We start from the raw sequence: 21,358 nt of genomic DNA, 5'->3' as shown, positions 1-21,358 counted from the left end.
CAGGAGAGAGAGAGAGAGAGAGAGAGAGAGAGAGAGAGAATCCCAAACTGACTCCATGCCATCATTCCAGAGCCTGACGTGGCACTTGATTCCATGAACTATGGGATCATGACTTGAGATGAAACCAAGAGTTGGATACCTAACCAACTGAGCCACACAGGTGCCCCAGGTATGCATTCTTATTAATAAGGCAGTGGCTGGAATATTAGTGTTGGTTTTCTCTATGATATGTAAATATCAATATAAAATATAGCGTATGGTCCTCTTCAAATTTTTCCCATCTATTTTTGCTTCAATGGGATTCAAAATTAGAGGCTAACAATTTTATTTTTATTTTTATTTTTTAAATGTATTTATTTTTGAGAGACAGAGGGAGACAGTGAGTGGGGGAGGGGCAGAGAGAGAGAGAGAGACAGAATCTGAAGCAGGCTCCAGGCTCTGAGCTATTAGCACAGAGCGCTATGCCGGTCTTGAACCCATGAACCATGAGATCATGACCCGAGCTGAAGTCGGACGCTCAACTGACTGAGCCACCCAGGTGCCCCTAACATTTTTATTTTTTAACTTTTAAAAGTTTCAAATTATACACCATGAACACAGGTTTATATGTGCAAAATATTTTTTATTCTTCTGAAACGTTTCTATACTGAAAAAAACTTTTCCATATTTTTGTCATTGGGATTAATTAACTATTGTTCTCAGGGTGATTTTCTTAAATAAGAGCAAACATGAAAGAAATGTTTCTTTGCTTTTATTTGAAATGTGCTTCTTTTCTGGCCATTCCCTTAGAAGCCAGTGTTGAAATATAGACTCTAGTGCCATATGCCAATTCTGACAAATAGAGTTCAGGGAACAACCACTGCAGAATATTAGACAGACCCTGGGATAACTTTCTACAATTGCAACAAAGAGCTGTCTAAAAGTAGCTAGGCTGTTACTTTTAGAAACTGGATTTTGTGATTTTTAAACATCAAGCTGATTTTTGCCCTCAGAGAAAAGCGGAATGCAGGAATGTAACCCAGCACACCTGCTTAAGCAGGAACATTTTATTTTTTAATTTTTTGAAAAGCTTGTTTATTGTTTAGTAATCTCTACACCCTACGTGGGGCTCAAACTCACAACCCCGAGATCAAGAGTCGCACACTCTACCGAGTGAGCCAGCCAGGTGCCCCAAGCAGGAACAATTTAACGTTCTGTTTTGGAATGTAAACTGGGTGTACTGGTAAGACTCTACCCTGTATAATTTGAGATATATTTTTTAAACCGATATCTGAATGTAGATAGACTCTTATAAGAATGAGGATGGAGGCAGGTGGCTCAGCAGCAGTGGAGAGTGGGAGAGAGGGAGAGAGATTGAGAGGGTGTGAGCCACGTATGGTACAGATCATGGATAGTGGTAAGACGGTCACAGTGTGTGGGGCCTCTTCCTCTGGTCATTAACCATCTAGGCAGTAATGTGATGGCAGGATGGGGAGGCTAGAGTGGAAGTTCTAGTTAGACTTGGTCAGAAAAATATATGGGCAGTTGTCTGGGAAATTTTCAAGTAATGCAGAGACCTTCTGATGGGGCCTCATTTCTGGACATTTTGTAATAAAAAGGTAAAGTCAGATACATATAGATGATGTAGATTGTATATTGTATAGATTAAACAAGCATGAACACATTCCTTTTATAATGTCACAAAATATTTGCATAGGTAATTATTTTAATCACATTAGAATAGTGATATCAAATGATATGAAGACAGAACTTTGCCTTTCCCAGCATAGACCAAAGATTCACTAGCTAGATGCGAACTCATTGAGGAAGAAACCAGCTCACCTTCTATTTTCGTATGGTTTAGCAAAGTAAGTCATTCTTCTTTGCTTGCCGTCTTAGAGTCCGTATTTCTGGTGGTCTCCAGAGTGATTATTCCGTAGCTTCTTAAAGAAGGTATAGAGCTGGGTGACTGGATAGAACCTAAGGGTGAACTGTTGAATATTTTGTAAGGCGGAGAAAAGGTTTCCACCATCTGTTTTTCTCCTGTGTAAGCCCGATCCTAGAAAGTCTGGGAAACTCCAAGTCACCTTGGTTTCCCGCACTCACAGAGCTCTCCATTAACAAGCCACTTCGTAGTGGGGCCAGTCAATGGAGACAAAGCATAGCAACATGATAAAGAACAATGGAGACTTGCAACTTACTTTTAAGCAACTTGGCCACAAACATTAAAATAAGCAAAAAATATATTCCATATATATATATGGATATTACATATGTATATATGGATATGTATATTTACGTATCCGTATATACAGAGACAGCGCACGCAGCATGTTCAAGATTGGTAAATCTAAATTTAAAATTGTTATATTAGTTTTTCAACTTTTCTGCAAATTTGAAAAATTTCAAAATAAAAAGTGCGTGTGTTGGAGGAGGAACAGTAACAGAGAGGATAATCAGCACAGATGCTACATTTAATGAGGTTATTACCTTTAAATTATACAGTATTATGCTATATGATGTTATACAGAACCTAGCTTAGGGCTTTGAACTTAGGAGGGATTCACTTATTTTTTGAATAGCATAGATTAAACTGCTTGTAAGAACATGCTAAGAAAACCTCCCAAGGGTGCAGTCCCTTCTCCGGTGTCTTGGGGCTGTATGACTCCAGTATCCACCGTCTCACCCTTGAATGGAGGCCGAGGGTGAGGAAGACATATTACCTTCCTCTACGTTGGTTGAGCGGTGAGCTGCATGAACCAGCAGCATCTCCAGCCCTGCGACCTTGGTAGGGTGCAGACTATCGCTCTAGCCCCAGATCCACTAAGGCAGAATCTGATTCATATGCACCTTAGTTGTGTCCCTGTTAGAATAAAAATGGGCTACAGCCATTTACCTGTGTTAAATGTCTCCATGCCTGCTTCGGAATCAATGATAGATAGCCAAAAAAAGATTTCTGAGGACTCAGTCTTTTTCTTTGTCAATGCTTAACAGAGAAATGTTTTTCTAAATAACTACAAGTAGCTTATTTTTTCAAAACTTTTTTTTTAATTGTGGGTGATAGTGATTTTCCACATGTGAGCTAAGCATCACCCACAATTCCTCTGATCATGGTGACAGAACATTTTTATTTTTTTAATTTTTAATTTTTAAAAATTTTTTTTCAACGTTTATTTATTTTTGGGACAGAGAGAGACAGAGCATGAACGGGGGAGGGGCAGAGAGAGAGGGAGACACAGAATCGGAAACAGGCTCCAGGCTCTGGGCCATCAGCCAGAGCCTGACGCGGGGCTCGAACTCACGGACCGTGAGATCGTGACCTGGTTGAAGTCGGACGCTTAACCGACTGCGCCACCCAGGCGCCCCAGTGACAGAACATTTTTAGGTTATAGGTCATATAAACTGAAGGTTTCATTAGCCCTGGAAAATACAATTCTAAAATAGAAAACAATACCAATTGGGATGCTTTAGTTTTAAAAATATGAAACTGTTCTGTGGGTTGTAAAAGTTTGCTAAAAGGTCTTCTTGACATTTATAATTCTCTTCCCAGTAGCCCTTTAACTAGAGACAATTTAAAAGTAGTTTGCTGAGGGTTCAAGAGTTTAGAAATGTTTTTTTTCCCCCTTTTATTATTCTGCAGTCTGCGCTACCATAGCTGAGGAAAAGGAGAGGAAAGGGGGCCTTCTATCTTCTGCAGTCTCAAGTGAGGGTTGAAACTTAGGGCCTCCGTGGTGATGCTTTAGGAAAAAAGATCAGAGATGCAGATGTATCTGTGACTTGGAGATTTTAGTGAGGTCCTTGTTACGATGAATATTGTGGACCTTCTGGATAAATATGTCCAGTGTAATTATTAAGCTTTAAAAATGCCAAAAGAAAAAGAAAGGAAAAAAAAAAAAAAAAAAAACCTCACATTTGGAGCTCTGCATCTGGAAGCCTTTTTCTCCCCTTAGGAAATATTTGTGGCTCTTTGTTCCTGTCATGCAGGAAAATGTGCTTGTAAATTTCACCCAAGAGAAAGCATATCTTTGCATCCACCACATCAGGAAGGAATAGATACAATCCCACAAACATATGCCAAAATCTCCAGAAATTTGACCAAAGCCTGGGGGAGGGGGCTTGGGGGAGGTGGGAGGGGTGGAATCATGCAAGAAAAGCAACCCAGCCCGGCAGAAAATTTGCCAGCTGAGGATGTTGTCTGTGCCAACCTTGGCCTCAAAGAAAACACTCCACCCTCTTAAAACTGCTAAGATGGCAAGGAAGGCAGTGCCTTCTCTGGCCATCAGACCTCCCTGGACAAATGGATGCCTCCAAGAGCGGCCAAAGCAAACTTCCCCCTACATGTTAGACATACATCTATATGCACAGAGGTCAGTCTTGTGTGTCAGGTAGTTGCTTGCAGTGTGAAAGGAGCCAGGGAAATCACCCCATAGTTTCTCTGACTGCCTATCTGGGGGCCTAAAATTCAACCAGTATTGTTCCTTTCCCTTTTAGTCAGGATATATGCTCACCCTAAAATTTCCTTGTGATGTTAAGTAACCCCAGGGTAGGGGGGGGGGCATCTCAGAGTTTCATCCAAGACTCTTTTGTATTAAAACCTGAGGTCTTGTTCCTAGCACCGGGACCCCTAAGGCAACGATTCAAATGAGACAGGGTGATTCCTTTGTTCCTGCTGCCCACGCTTCCTTATTCTTACTTCTTAACGGGGGTATGAACTGTTTTTACACAACGCAAAGTAATTTGCTCTCCAGGTGAGGCGGAAGAGAAGAACTGATGGTTTATTTTCCCCAATGTTTGCTTCCTGACTGTGAGGATGGGCTCACCTGGAATTCCTTAGAGCTGTCCCACCATGCCTGGAATCCAAGACTGTCAAAGTGGTTTCCCCCATTTGGGGAGCAAACCCACTCCTTGTATGGGGGACCTCTGGATATCAACTGTTGCCTTATCAGTTAGGGACAGAGTAGCACCTGGAGTTTGAGAGTGAGCCAGTCACTCTGCATATTTTAAATGCCCTCCCTTACAACCCATACCGTTAGAACACTTTATATTGAAATGCTTCCTGAGGTGAAACCCTGTACTGTAACCAGAAGTCTCAAGGGAAGCATTTATTGCATTAGTCTTAAAAAAAAAACCACTCTTATGATGAATTAAATCTGTTACCTTGAATATTTAATTCCTACCATACATAATTTTAACCATCCCTTCCAAACAATTTGTTTTCATTACAAGGCTTAATGACCATCTCCTCTTGCCAGAATCACACTAGCCCTTTAAGAAGGAAATGTTTAGCATCCCCCCAGTAATACTAAACAGAGCTCAGCAGTTAGAGGTGAATTGGGGAACCTTTGCTTTGTTGGTTTCGGTAGCTCAGATGTGGGGTCGGGGCCTGTGCACGTGAGACAGGTGCACACACACACACCTTCTGGAATCTTAGGCTGGGAAGTCTGAGTGGCACTGATTCCTACTTCCGGCTCCTATCTCAGTTTGCAGGCTCCTGACATCAGGTTTCTGCAGTGTGCCAAGCACGAGCTCTCTCCTACATCAAGCCGGGAATGGCAGTGGAACATTCGAAAAGCATCTAGGACTCTTGAGACAATCTCCCTCTAGATAGTGTCTTTGGCCCCTTTTGCCTCCTTCGAGCTTCTCTTCCTGTCTCCTGGGACTTCTTCTACCCTCCTGAGGTACTTCCCCTGGCCTGCACCGGGTGCTCCCCCAGCCCTGCTACCGCCACTGTGGGACACATCCCATAGTCTTTAGAGACCACTCTCCTTGCCTCAACCTCCTGGCCCTTCCCTTTTCTCCAGCCTTGCCTCCAACTCAACTTCTGTTCTGGTTCTTCCTTGCAAGCAATATTATACTAATATTTTGTGGTACTTGCAGTTTATAAAATACAGATAATTATGTTGAGCACAAACAATGCTGTCAGGATGGTATAATTATCCCCATTTGAACATAAAAACAAATGTAAGGCTCTGAGGGTCAGGCTCATTCAGGCTGAAGAATAACTGATGGGTTCATGCTGTTCCACTCTACGTGTTAGGCAGCTACCTCCATCAACAGGGCAGGCTCTGTGACTGCCGGGCCATGGCGTCTTCTTTAGATCAGTCTACTGGACTTCCCAGGGTCTGCCAAAGCCCCCAAGGTGACATGAGAAAGCTTCTTTCTTGGGTTCCATTATCTCAAGTACATTTATCCATGTATTATATATATATATATATATATATATATGTATCGGATGTTATCTCACCTTTTGTTATCATCACGTGACAGCCTTATGCCTGCTAGAAATAGCCCAGTATCTCCTTAATCATTTTTAGGTGGCTGTATTCATTAGAAAGGTAGTGTCTGAGCCAAAGTGAGTGTTTGAATTGGGTGGGGTGAACCGGCAGCCTGGGTTCCCACTTTGAACAAGGCCTCACTTTGGGCTCCTTGGTAGGCACGAGGGCAAAAGAGTCTCCTCGATGCAGATGCCTGGGACGGAGATGTGGAGAAGCACGGGGAAGGACCTCTTTCCAGTCTGAGCATGGAGGGAAGGGGCGGGGAGCAGATTTTGAGGACCTTGATTTCTCAAGTGATTTCCTGAGACTCATGACACAAGCAATGTCGGGGCGGGTCCCAACTGGGAAGATGTAAAGGAGAGCCGTGGAGAAAGGCATCTTGCAATTTTGATGGAAAGAGCCAGCCTTCTTGCAGTGTTAGGGAAAAATCTGTTGTAAGATGGCCGACAGGACTGATAAGGGAATTCCAGTCCTTGTCAGAAGACTCCCCTTCCGGGATTTCCTTCCTATTCTGCTTGCCACAGGCATCAAATTACTACCAAGTAGGGATGCAGAAGTAACAGACTATAAATTGTCCCCTCTGTTGATGCTCTGGGCTCAGATCTCTGGAGAATGATCTCCTCTGGGCCTACCGGTGTAAAATAAATGTCCTACCTCCTTCCTTCCACTTGGTTCTTCTGCCAGGGTGATCCAGACCAGTTTTCTGTAACAGCAGAGGGAAGCTTAAAGGAAGCCCAGCCCATGTGAGCCTTTGAGGGAGACAGTAGGAGGGGGCGTGAAAGCATCTCTCTTCTAGGGGAGCGATGGAGGCCTGAGAAGGAAACCTGGGAAAGTCATCCCAGACTCCCACAAAAATAACTTGGGGCCTCCTTCAGGTGGGGAAAGATCTAGGTCTTGCAACTATACAGGAAGAGGCTATCAATGGTTATATGGTAATAGGGACATCTATTACCATGATTAGCCAGCTCTTGGGTTGCTGAGGTGCAAATATTGAAGAATATCAACATAGATTCAGGCTAACCTTCCCCTTTTTCTTTTTTTCTTTTTCTTTTTCTCTTTCTCATTCTCTTTCTTTTTCTCTCTCTCTCTCTCTTTTTTTCAAGTTTATTTACTTACTTTTGAGACAAAGAGAGATCGTGCACAAACGGGAGGGGCAGAGAAAGAGCGTGAGAGAGAATTCCAAGCAGGCTCTGAGCTGTCAGCGCTGAGCCTGTTGTGGGGCCTGAACCCACCAACCATAAGATCATGACCTGAGCCGAAGTTAGATGCTTAACCGACCAAACCACTCAGGTGCTCCCTTCCTATTTTTCATAAACAGTATAGCAACTGCACATTCCCAATTACTGTTTTTGGAAAAAAAAAAAAAAAGTATTTATTTGTCCACATAATGCAGCAGTTATGGGCAAATGTTCTTGAGGATGACTGCCCACTGGGGACTGCCAGCTTTCTTAGCACAGGCCCATGATGGAGCGGTGTGTGGGCCAGCCCAACCTCTCCGGCCCCTGGCCTTGTAACCTCTGACAAACTCCCCTGTGGAACAGAGGCACGTAGGCAGGAGGCGGTGCTTGGATCCTCCTGTGGAGAATTGAGACAAAGAAAACGAGGGGAAAGTTAATTTTCTGCGAGTGTATTTCCTCATTCTCTTTCTCCATGGAGGCTGTATGTCCAGCGGGAAGATAAGGCTGTGTGAACAAGCAGAAGCAGCTGAGCTCAGCCAACTGGTTTGAAATCTTCACTCTTACCCAGGGGAATGGTGGGCAAGTCTCTTAAACCCTGTGGAGGACTGGCTGATGGGTAGACAGATGGCTGTAACTGTGGAAGGCAGGACCACATCCCAGTTAAGAACTCTGTGTTCAGACCGTCAGGTGTGAATCCCAGCTAAACTACTAGTGGGACCTGGGGCCAAGTGTTCAACCTCTGTGAGCCTCGGCTTCCTCACCTGCAAATGGAGGAGTGGGCGACTAACTCATAGGGTTGCCGTGAGAATGAAATGAGGAAAACAGTACAAGACCCATTGCTCCTCTCACATTTCATGCACTCAGGAAATATCACTTATTACGGTGGACGTTTTCGATGCACTTGTGTTTATACCTGAGCTGACATTATTTTTTAATGGGTATTTATCTTCATTTTGTTACAAGCTGTTTTTCTTTTTGAGGAGCCATTCCTACCTTTCACTGATCTAAGATCCCCACCCCTAAACTAATTTTTGGCTTAGGGGGTCCCTGTTTTGTGTTCTTTGTGTGAGGACTTCTATTACAGTATTTACCATAGGGCATTTTGCTGGGGTTTATCTCCTTCAGGAAATTCTGGATTGCTTGAGGGCAGAGGCTTTGTTCCCAGAACCCAGCCTTAGTTGGCTTTCACCAAATACTTGTTAGATAAGTATAGAAGAGAATAGATATCCTTATCTAAAAGGAATTTTGATGAACCTGGAAATGGAAGCTTAAAAAAAAATCCTATCCTACCGTATGTATCAGAATATAAGTGGCCCAGCCTGAAGCTGACCTGTGGGCCAAAACAAAGAGATCTGGTCATGTTTTCTACCTGCAGCAGGAGTGGCTGACTCTGAGGCTGTCCTTTCAACCGGTGGGTTGACCTGGAAGGAGCTCCCCCAGTCTCAGTATAGAAAGAACAAGGGGGTAGCCCTTGGAACTGCTTTATAGAAAATGAAGAACTTGAAAATGAAGAACTGTCACTACGTGAAGAATTGAACTTGCCTTCTCCCTCTGCAATCAATTTTACTTCTAGATGCTCTCCCCAGACCATCCCCTCTGCTGTTTCCATAACCCTGGAATTCAATTCCTTCTCATTTCTTGTCTGAATTACTGAGTCACCAGGCTTATTGGTGTCTGTCATGCCATCCCATTCTCCATAGTGCTTCTGAGGTGAGCAGTCTATAGAACAGATCTGTCCCCATTCCCTGTCTCTCCCTCACCTGTCATTGTTCAGGGTCTGTTTGCTCCCCCCACTGCTCCCTGGATAAAGGCTGAGTCCCTACTCGGGCTCCCTAACTCTTTCAGGGTGGGTCCCTGCTTTCTGTCCATTTCCTCCTTCTCCAGCCCTTCCTCCCACTTCCCTCTTCCTTTTATCTGCAGACATATTAAGCTACAGGATGTTCTAGAGCAGTCCCTTCTCTCAAGTCCATGTTTTCATGTCCTCTAGAAAGTAACCCTTGTCTCCTAGGATAGTTTACCACCCCATCAATTGTTAGATACAAGGAGGTACCCAGATCTTTCCTCCACCGTGGCAATAACCATATTGGATTATAATGAGCTAATTGCTGAATTCATTCATCTAACTTCCATTTATTTCATCTCGTTTTCAATGCCATTATAGTGTGCTTACCAGCCATCTTTGAGATACATGTTAGAGATACATGTACCCATAAATAAGTCAGGAAAAAAATCCTGCTTTCATGGAATTTGCATTCTAGTGGAAGAAAATGAATGATAAATATATGAACAATTTATTTTCCAATAAAAATTTGATACAAATCTTTGAAGGAAATAAATAGGGTGAAATGATGATTAGCTAGTGTTGGGGGTACGTGAGTGGAAAATCAGGGAAGCCTTCTCTGAGGGAGGTGATATTAGAATCGAGTCCAGAAGCACAATGAGAGGAAAGCTATACACAGAACTGGAGATGGAAGATGAGTTCCCGAGAAAGGACTGAGTTTGGCGTGCTGGAGGAAGGAGAGAGAGCCACTCTCCCAGGAGCATGGCGTGAGCCCCCAGTAGACAGTGAGCTCCTTGAGACTCCAAGAGGAATCTCATACATTACCATGATCATAGGCTGTAGACATACCCAGTGTGATAATAAGTATTTGAATGAGTAAATATGATTTTGAAATTGGCTTTTCTTTGGTTTCCCACACCAAAAAGCTGAAAAGGTCTTCCATTTTTCTAGAGCTTTTATCCTAGGAACTATAGTAAAATATTATTTTTCCCCCAGCTTTATTGAGATATAATTGATATCATATTATATAAATTTAAGATGTGTGACGTGATGATTTGACATATCAATACATTGTGAAATGATCACCACAAGGTTACTTAACACATCTGTCACCTACATTATTTTTTTTTTCTTTTTTGTCATGGGAACATATAAGATCTACCCACTTAGCGAATTTTGAGTATGCAATACAATATTGTTAACTATAGTCACATATTGTACATTAGATCCTCAGAACTTATTCATCTTATAATTGAAAGTTTGTACCTGTGACCAACCTCTCCCCATTTCCCCCCAACGTTCAGTCACTAGCAACTACCATTCTACTGTGTTTCTTTGAGTTTGACTTTAAAAAAAAAATTCCATATATAAAGGAGATCTATGGTGATGTTACCGTATTAGAGCAGTTCAGGAGAAATTCTCATTGAGAATCAAGGAGAAAAAGTTCTTTTTGAGGAACAAGTTTGAAAACTCTTCCAGAAGGATGCTCAGTAGGGGAAAATTCTTTAAAATAACAATCACAGAAGTGGAGGGAGAGGTTGGTTTATCTTAGAGAAGTTTTTCTTTAGGAGAGGTACTTCAGGGAATAAAAACATTGGCTGCCGAGGAAATTAAGGAGTAAGCAAGCCACAAACATTCAAGACCCTGTCAAGCTGGGGTGGGAGTAGGAAGTTCCTGTGAATCTCTATATAGTAGTGAATGATGATGCAAAATTCATATCTTAACATGGAAAGTTCACAAGGATTTTGATTAATTAGAAGACAACTTTAGAAGGATGTGATTAATGCTGGAAAAAAGAGTGAAAAAAAGGATGTGGTTAAGAGATAACAGAGTCATTTTTTTTTTAATTCACATATTTCACAATGCTTTATTTCTTTGTTTGTTTAAGGTGTTTAGGGGCCAAGGGCTTTCCTCACTATTTCCAAGGAAATTTTTTGCTTGTTTGTTCCTGTTATTTTGGCAGTGCATCTATTTATATTGATAAGAAGAACTACCTAACTAGCCAGGCGAATAAAATGCATTTTAACCCCAGGGTGATTTTTATCCCGTGTCATGCAGTACTAGACCGGATAGATTTTAGAGAGGATAGGTAGCCATCTTCTCCAAAATGAAAATCAGGGGCGCCCGGGTGGCTCAGTCAGAAGATTAAAAAAAATTAAAAAAAAAAAAATCAACACAGAATAGAGTCCAGAAAAGAAACCACAAACAACTCCCAAGAATGAAACTGATAATGGCTAACTCGATGGCTTAATCATGTGCTTTTTAAAAAGATCAGATTTATCTTTATTCACAACAAATTCATTAAAATACATTTATCCAACACCGAGATTATGAAATGTTTCTTTATACGGAGTATATAGCCTCCTTGGAGCATGAGTGCAACAGGAGTCCCAGCTTGAGTCTATGAAACTTTAGACTTTGGAGGGGAGGGGAGACTGAGTTCAGCGTGTCCGTTGTCGCTTAGATTTAACCCCAGGCCTAAGCCCCACTGGAAATGTATCTGAGACGCATAGAGAGAGTGGGGTTATCAGAGAGAAAAACCCTGAGGAGCTTTATTTTAAAACATGACACTAGGGTGGGAACAAAACTGGGGGCTGCACAATGGCAAGAGAGGAATGAAATATTCTTACCTACTTCCCAACACAACACTGAAGCATATTCTTACCTACTTCCCAACACAACACTGAAGCTTTAAGGACTTTGTTGCCACCGCTGCAGCAAAAAGCAGTGGGACCCACAGACATGGCAGCAGGCACAGGTTGCCCAGTGGGTGATGGCACAGCAGGGAGTGCAGACAGCAAAAGCAGACCCTCTGGGAGCACATGAGGTATACGTCCAGGGGCATCTAGAAGTATTTGAGAGACACAGGCAATTGAGGTCCTGCAGAAGGTAACCGTGGAAAGTGGGTTAGGGGCAAATAAAACTTGGGTTCTTACTAATTTGACTCCATTAGAACCCTCAGGCTGTGGAAGCCTGGGAAAACATGAATTAAATAAAATCCTGAGTTCTGTGTGGGGCAGAAATAAGGAATAATTGAAGTGAAATTAAAGAACAATATGACTTTGTGCAGTGTTCTTCGTATCAAAAGTGGGTAGTTGGATGGAAAAATACATTGAGACCACAGTCCTGTGGTCCATGCAAGTAATGCATGCTTTTATATGTTTTGACTGAATAAAAAGCAAATTCAAGATGTTACTTGGTGACCTACCATCTCCAAAAAAACTTGTAAAGTAAATTAATTATGGAATTTATAGTTGCAAGCGCATTTTCCCCAGTTCTTCTGGTTTCATGTTTTTTACTCACAAATCTTGTTAACTTCTAATATACTTGTGATGTGGATTCCTTCTTAATGTAGAACACATTTTAATATTCTTGTTTTTGGCAAGATTTTACACAAACATGTTACTTCCAGAAAGTGATTTAGAAAGAAATGTTAATAGAAACACCTTTATAGTATTCATAGGTGTTGAGTCTTTAAAAATACGGGGGATCGGATTTAAAAATTTTTATCATTTCTAAAATTAGCACATTAAAAAACTCTTATCCTGTGTAGTAAATATGCACCATGGAATTGCACAGTAGATAAAAGAGAGATGAATACTAATTTACAATTTTAGTGTTTATTGATTTTTTGAATTACAAAAATAGCATTCTTGTTGTAAAACATGTAGAAAAAGTTGAAACACATTAGTAAAAAAATAAACCACAAACCATAATCCCAACCTGTTAAAGGCAACCAGGTTAATATGGGGGTGTTCCTTTTTTCTATTCTTTTATGTGTATTATATATACATATATAAAACAGGATCATACTGTATAATAGCTTTTATATCCTGATATACTTTCTGCAACTATGTTTTCTTGCCTCTTATTTCTCTAGTAATTTAAACTATAATTACACCTTTTCTATTACTAATAATCTTTATGTTATTTAAAGCCATTTGAAATATTTTTCTCTCTGCTTATCAAGCTTGAGAATATAACTATTAATTATCATATGCGTAAAACGAGAAGTCTTTCAAGCTTTTACTGTCTTTACTGTCTCTCCCCACCTCACAGTTTTGATTGATGTACTCTGGAATTTAGATGTAAATTATTATTGTTATTTTACATTATTAACTATTCTTTGGAGATTGATTTTTGAAATTTGTTTTCTCTTCTAACCATACTAATCACAGTTTTAAGATGTTGATCTAGGCTTAATTGGTTTCCTTTGCTCCCTATCATCTGCTTTTATCACGTCATCCTCATTCTTGAGGTCTTTCTTTTGATCCCTCCCCAGGTTGGCTGGATTGTATCCCTAAACTGCAAGTACAATATTTTCTGAGCACTGGCTAATGGGAGAATATTGGTCTTTCTTATAAATAAAAGTACATTGTTCTCCCCTCCCCCCCCCCCCCCCCCCCCACAGCTTGGAAGCTTGTCTTCATTTACTGCTGCTATTTGCTATTTGGTTCTCTGGAGAAGGTGATGGTTTTCCTTCCCTTGGGGCAGTAGCTCTCAACCTCCGCTGCACATTCAAATCACGGAGAGGGAGATTTTTTAAATGTCAGTGCTGAGGTTCCATCCCAGAATAATTAAATCAGAATGTCTAAGGATGGTGCCCATACACTCGTATTGTTTAAAGGCTCACCCAATGAATGATGGCTGGGGTTGAGAAACACTGCCTAAGACTTAAGTTGTTTTTTTCTTGCCTGGATGCTTGTAGGGTTTTTTCCTTCTCCTTAATTCTTGAAATATTCGACAGGATATGTCTAGGTACCTGTGTCTCTTCATTACGGCCTGGTAAACTTTAATTCTATAAACTCAGTAATTTCCCCCTGTTAGTTCTTTGTATATTGCTTCCCTCCTATCCATTCTGTTTTCTCTTTCTTGGATTCTTAGGACATGTTGATGGTATTTCCTGGATCTCTCTCTCCCTTATATTTCTCTTATTTTCCCTCATCATTTTGTCACTGTTATCAGTTTGTTTCAAAGTCATCAGTACTGGTTCTGGGTCTTTTGGGAGTCATAGACGCCTTTGAGAACTTTATTAAAGTTAGATTCTATTCCCCCTCAAAATGGCCACATCATAAAGTTGCATATCATTTCACAGACCAACTCTTCTGATCTCTGTGATCCCTACATGAAAGCTCATGTCCCCATGATAGACTCCTGGTCTAAATGAAGTTCCATTGCTCACTCTCAAAGAGCAGGGGAGAGAGAGAGGCTCAGAAATCGAGTAGCTGTTCCCGCACACATATGAAGTCCACTTGGGAAGGGGGTACTTCCACTGCCCTCGGTTTGGTTTGATGAAACTTATTTAAGTTCCAAGGTTTTCATGGTGTTCAGACAAGATGTCTACCATTATTTTCCAGTCACTTGTTCTTGCCCTGCAGGAGTAATCAACTGTATGATAGCTAGCAGAAATCACACGGATTTTCTAGTAAGTACCCCTCTCCCATCTTCTAGGTTTTTACTTAGAAATTTAAAATACAATGGATGGGTCAAGAAAGGGACCATCACTCTCTTTAACACAAGTGCACAATCCCTGTCTCCCAATCCTGCTAAGTCGCTAAGAGATTAGCTCTCCTGCTCTCACCGTTTTCACTCCATAGATGTTGCTGCTCCATTATGTTTAGGTTTCTAATACAACAGGAGAGAAATCTAAGGAAAGATGATTTGCCTTCCATTCTGGATGAACGACATTTTTCTTCTGCTTGGATTCTCATAAGAATCTTTATTTTATCTTGAAATTAACACTTTCACTAGGATGCATCTAGATATCTTTTCATTTATGATCTTTTTTCCTCATATCTAGGAAGCTATGTTGATCTGCAGATTAAATTTTACCTTTAGCTCACAAACATTTTCTTTGTTTGTGGTTTTAAATATTGCTCGTTTTACATTGGTTTAGATCGTTTCTCCAAAACTGCCATTATCCACACAGTGGACCCTCATTGTTAGTGTTCCATGTCTGTTATCTCTGTAGATGCACATTTGTCTTGTCTGCTTTCCCTCTCTCATTGGCCCTGGAAAAATTCATCAAGCTTGTCAGCTGTATTCATGATACAGTTTTCTACATCGTCAGTTCTGCTCTTCACTGCTTCGAATGAAGTACAAAATCTCACAATTGTGAAGTAATTTCAAGATGCTTTTTCCTTTAGTCATCCAGTTCCCTTTTCATTTCTTTAAAAAAAAATTTTTTTTAATGTTTATTCATTTGAGAGAGCACACGCGTGAGCACAAGTGGGGGAGGGGCAGAGACAGAGGGAGACGCAGAATCCAAAGCAGGCTCCAGGCTCTGAGCTGTCAGCGCACAGCCTGATGTGGGGCTCGGATCCATGAACCATGAGATTATGATGTGAGCTGAAAGTCTGACGCTTAACTGACCGAGCCACCCTGGCGCCCCTCCCAGTTCCCTTTTCATTTCTCTCAACTGATTCCCTCCTGAACTCTGTTCAATTTATCTTGTATCACTCAGTTCTGGGTGTACAAGTATTTTTTTTTTTTAAATTAAGAGCATATATAGATACATCTAAAAATTTTTGTTCCTGAAGTATCTATGTTTCTCTGATATGATTCTCTTCTATCTTTTGCATGCTATGTTTTCTTTCCTTTATACTACAAATTCTTCTGTGGGTTATGGCAGAGCTGGCTAGTTGTGCCCCAATATCTGTTTTGCCTTTGTCCTTTTTTTTTTTAAGTTTGTTTGTTAGTTTTTGAGAGAGAGAGAGAGCGCGCACATGAATGAATGGGAGAGGGGCAAAGAGAGAGAGGGAGACAGAAACTCTCAAGCAGGCTCCTTGCTGCCAGCACAGAGCTCCACGTGGGGCTCCAACTCATGAATGGTGAGATCATGACCAAGCTGAAATCAAGAGTCGGATGCTTAACCAGGTGCCCCTGCCTTTGTCCTTAGTAATAGAACTCTGCTTTCTAGCTGGGCACCTAGCCCCTGAAATAAACCTGCTTGTCTCTTGGAGCTAGGCATGCTCATAAAACTAAGTTCCAGCCAGTGGGATATACGTGGAAGCGCTAAGTACAGAGCTTCTGGGCAGTGTCTCTAAATGGAAGGGAGAGTGTCTCTTTGTCATCTTTTCTTGTAGCTGGAATGCAGATGTAATGATTGTAGCTAAAGTAGCCCTTTTGGACAGTGAGGTAAAAACCATGTGCCAAGGATGGCAGAACGATAAGATAAAAGGGGCCCACTGAGCAGCACCAAATAAGGACTGGACTGTCTACCTCTGGACTTTGTTTAGGTGATAGTAAAATAAATACTATCTTCTTTAAGTCAGGATTACTTTGGGTTTTCTGTCACAGCCAAATTTAGTCCTAAGTGACATGAGACTTTTCTGTTTACTTATATTTATATAGTGAGAATTCTTTTTTGCTACCTCCTCCAGAAACCAGGTAAGGGGATTGAAAAAAATATGTTTACTCTTTTTTTCCCCACTTTTTAAAAATGTTTATTTCCGGGGGGTGGGGGGAGATCAAGCGAACGGGGAAGGGCAGAAAGAGAGGGAGACACAGAATCTGAAGCAGGCTCCAGGCCCTGAGCTGTCAGCCCAGAGCCTGACATGGGGCTTGAATTCATGAACCATGAGATCTCACAAACCGTAAGATCACGACCTGAGCTGAAGTCGAATGCTTAACCGACTGAGCCACACGGGTGCCCCTGTTTATTCTTTTTCTTAAAAATATTTTTAGACCACTTAAATCTAAAATGGAGTTGTGCGGCTACTTCCTTAGACAAACAACCTGGGGGAGTCAGGGCCATGTGAAATCCTGGAAAGGAAACTTGATCTCTATCATTTCCTCCCCTTTCTAACAGAGGGATAACTTATGTATCATAAATTGCATTAATATACATGTGTAAATATATATATTTACCATCCAAATCTAGAAATAGCTTATTTCCTACAATCCAGCAGGCTCCCTCCTACCCTTCTCCCAGTCACAATCCTTGCTCTTCTGCTTTCTATAGCTGTGGATCAGGTTTGATGGCTTTGGACTTCATACAGGTGTAATCATTTGGTAGTAACTGTGGCAACCACACAGGTGTATCACTCAGATCACCCTTCAGGAGATAACTCACCACAAAGAGTGCAGTTAGGTGACAGTCTCCAGATGTATGTGTGCCTCAGCTTTTGGCCTGTGGTTCTTCCCTCCCTCCCTCCCTCCCTCCCTCCCTCCCTTCCTTCTTCCTTCTTCTTTTCTTTCTTTTTTTCTTTCTTTCTTTCTTTCAAGTATAGTTTACACACCATGTTACATTAGTTTCAGGCGTACAACATAGTGATTCAACAAGTCTATATGTTATGCTGTACTCACCACACTGTAGCTGCCATCTGTCACCATGCAATGCCATTCCAATACCATTGACTATATTCCCGAAACTGTGCCTTTGATCCTAGTGATGCTTCAGCCTTTGAGTTAAGGTCATGTACGTCCGGGGTAGCATCAGTCAATGACTGAGCAGGCTGGTATGAAGGCTTGCCATTTGTGGCTAGTGAGAGCCCTCTCTAAGGGTAATTTTTGTGTTGAAGCTTCTCATTGAGCTCGCCAAGATTTTCCTGGAGCTGCACTGAAGGCTGAGGCTCTTTTTATGCAGCTGTATCCTTCTCTTCTAAATGTCAGTCTTGGAGCCTCTCCCCTGCCCATTATTATTCCCAGAAAATCTTTTGTACTTCTTTTTTTTTTTTAGATTTTTTTAATAGACGTTATTTAAAAAATTTTTTAAAAATACTTATTTCTTGAAAAAAAGACATAAAGAGGGAGAGGGAAGATGGCGGCATAGGAGGACGCTGGGCTCACCGCGCGTCCTGCTGATCACTTAGATTCCACCTACACCTGCCTAAATAACCCAGAAAACCGCCAGAGGATTAGCAGAATGGAGTCGCCGGAGCCAAGCGCAGACGAGAGGCCCACGGAAGAGGGTAGGAAGGGCGGCGAGGCGGTGCGCGCTCCACGGACTGGCGGGAGGGACCCGGGGTGGAGGGGCGGCTCGACGGCCAAGCAGAGCCCCCGAGTCTGGCTTGCAAAAAGCGGAGGGGCCTGACGGACTGTGTTCCGACAGCAAGCGCGACTTAGCGGCTGGGAGGTCATAAGTTAACGTCTCTGCTCAGAAAGCGGGAAGGCTGGAGGACAAAGGGAAGGAGAGCTGCTGAGCCCCCGGACAACAGAGCTCAGTTTGGGGGGGAACAAAGGCGCTCGCCAGCGCCATCTCCCCCGCCCATCCCCCAGCCAAAATCCCAAAGAGAACCAGTTCCTGCCAGGGAACTTGCTCGCTCCGCTCAAACACCCAACTCTGCGCTTCTGCAGAGCCAAACCTCCGGCAGCGGATCTGACTCCCTGCTGCTGCCACAGGGCCCCTCCTGAAGTGGATCACCTAAGGAGAAGCAAGCTAAGCCTGCCCCTCCTGCCCCTGTGCACCTTGCCTACCCACCCCAGCTAAGACGCCAGATCCCCAGCATCACAAGCCTGGCAGTGTGCAAGTAGCCCAGACAGGCCACCCCACCCCACAGTGAATCCCGCCCCTAGGAGAGGGGAAGAGAAGGCATGCACCAGTCTGACTGTGGCCCCAGCGGTGGGCTGGGGGCAGACATCAGGTCTGACTGCGGCTCCGCCCACCAACTCCAGTTATACACCACAGCACAGGGGAAGTGCCCTGCAGGTCCTCACCACGCCAGGGACTATCCAAAATGACCAAGCGGAAGAATTCCCCTCAGAAGAATCTCCAGGAAATAACAACAGCTAATGAGCTGATCAAAAAGGATTTAAATAATATAACAGAAAGTGAATTTAGAATAATAGTCATAAAATTAATCGCTGGGCTTGAAAACAGTATAGCTGACAGCAGAGAATCTCTTGCTACAGAGATCAAGGGACTAAGGAACAGTCACGAGGAGCTGAAAAACGCTTTAAACGAAATGCATTACAAAATGGAAACCACCATGGCTCGGATTGAAGAGGCAGAGGAGAGAATAGGTGAACTAGAAGATAAAGTTATGGAAAAAGAGGAAGCTGAGAAAAAGAGAGATAAAAAAATCCAGGAGTATGAGGGGAAAATTAGAGAACTAAGTGATACACTAAAAAGAAATAATCTACGCATAATTGGTATCCCAGAGGAGGAAGAGAGAGGGAAAGGTGCTGAAGGGGTACTTGAAGAAATAATAGCTGAGAACTTCCCTGAAGTGGGGAAGGAAAAAGGCATTGAAATCCAAGAGGCACAGAGAACTCCCTTCAGACGTAACTTGAATGGATCTTCTGCACGACATATCATAGTGAAACTGGCAAAATACAAGGATAAAGAGAAAATTCTGAAAGCAGCAAGGGGTAAACGCGCCCTCACATATAAAGGGAGACCTATAAGACTCGTGACTGATCTCTCTTTTGAAACTTGGCAGGCCAGAAAGAATTGGCACGAGATTTTCAGTGTGCTAGACAGAAAAAATATGCAGCCGAGAATCCTTTATCCAGCAAGTCTGTCATTTAGAATAGAAGGAGAGATAAAGGTCTTCCCAAACAAACAAAAACTGAAGGAATTTGTCACCACTAAACCAGCCCTACAAGAGATCCTAAGGGGGACCCTGTGAGACAAAGTACCAGAGACATCACTACAAGCATAAAACATACAGACATCACAATGACTCTAAACCCATATCTTTCTATAATAACACTGAATGTAAATGGATTAAATGCGCCAACCAAAAGACATAGGGTATCAGAATGGATAAAAAAACAAGACCCATCTATTTGCTGTCTACAAGAGACTCATTTTAGATCTGAGGACACCTTTAGATTGAGAGTGAGGGGATGGAGAACTATTTATCATGCTACTGGAAGCCAAAAGAAAGCTGGAGTAGCCATACTTATATCAGACAAACTAGACTTTAAATTAAAGGCTGTAACAAGAGATGAAGAAGGACATTATATAATAGTGACAGGGTCTATCCATCAGGAAGAGCTAACAATTATAAATGTCTATGCGCCGAATACCGGAGCGCCCAAATATATAAAACAATTACTCATAAACATAAGCAACCTTATTGAGAAGAATGTGGTAATTGCAGGGGACTTTAACACCCCACTTACAGAAATGGATAGATCATCTAGACACATGGTCAATAAAGAAACAAGGGCCCTGAATGAGACATTGGATCAGATGGACTTGACAGATCTATTTAGAACTCTGCATCCCAAAGCAACAGAATATACTTTCTTCTCGAGTGCACATGGAACATTCTCCAAGATAGATCATATACTGGGTCACAAAACAGCCCTTCATAAGTTTACAAGAATTGAAATCATACCATGCATACTTTCAGACCACAATGCTATGAAGCTTGAAATCAACCACAGAAAAAAGTCTGGAAAACCTCCAAAAGCATGGAGGTTCAAGAACACCCTACTAACGAATGAGTGGGTCAACCAGGCAATTCGAGAAGAAATTAAAAAATATATGGAAACAAACGAAAACGAAAATACAACAATCCAAACGCTTTGGGACGCAGCGAAGGCAGTCCTGAGAGGAAAATACATTGCAATCCAGGCCTATCTCAAGAAACAAGAAAAATCCCAAATACAAAATCTAACAGCACACCTAAAGGAAATAGAAGCAGAACAGCAAAGGCAGCCTAAACCCAGCAGAAGAAGAGAAATAATAAAGATCAGAGCAGAAATAAACAATATAGAATCTAAAAAACTGTAGAGCAGATCAACGAAACCAAGAGTTGGTTTTTTGAAAAAATAAACAAAATTGACAAACCTCTAGCCAGGCTTCTCAAAAAGAAAAGGGAGAGGACCCAAATAGATAAAATCATGAATGAAAATGGAATGATTACAACCAATCCCTCAGAGATACAAACAATTATCAGGGAATACTATGAAAAATTATATGGCAACAAATTGGACAACCTGGAAGAAATGGACAAATTCCTGAACACCCACACTCTTCCAAAACTCAATCAGGAGGAAATAGAAAGCTTGAACAGACCCATAACCAGCGAAGAAATTGAATCGGTTATCAAAAATCTCCCAACAAATAAGAGTCCAGGACCAGATGGCTTCCCAGGGGAGTTCTACCAGACGTTTAAAGCAGAGATAATACCTATCCTTCTCAAGCTATTCCAAGAAATAGAAAGGGAAGGAAAACTTCCAGACTCATTCTA

General features: G+C 42.0%; 1 long non-coding RNA gene across 1 annotated transcript in view; it reads right to left on the bottom strand.

The window, feature by feature from the left end:
• Nucleotides 1-11,967: 11,967 nt before the first annotated feature.
• LOC121033361 (uncharacterized) overlaps nt 11,968-21,358 on the bottom strand; it is a 27,791-nt gene continuing 18,400 nt past the window's right edge. Inside the window, exon 3 of the long non-coding RNA XR_005791852.1 lies at nt 11,968-12,057. This is a non-coding gene — a long non-coding RNA (uncharacterized LOC121033361). The remainder of the gene's footprint in view (nt 12,058-21,358) is intronic.

The sequence above is a fragment of the Herpailurus yagouaroundi genome, unplaced genomic scaffold (assembly GCF_014898765.1).
Source record: "Herpailurus yagouaroundi ecotype Mexico unplaced genomic scaffold, PumYag 159, whole genome shotgun sequence".
NCBI lineage: Eukaryota > Metazoa > Chordata > Mammalia > Carnivora > Felidae > Herpailurus > Herpailurus yagouaroundi.
This window is presented reverse-complemented; position numbering and strand designations above follow the sequence as displayed.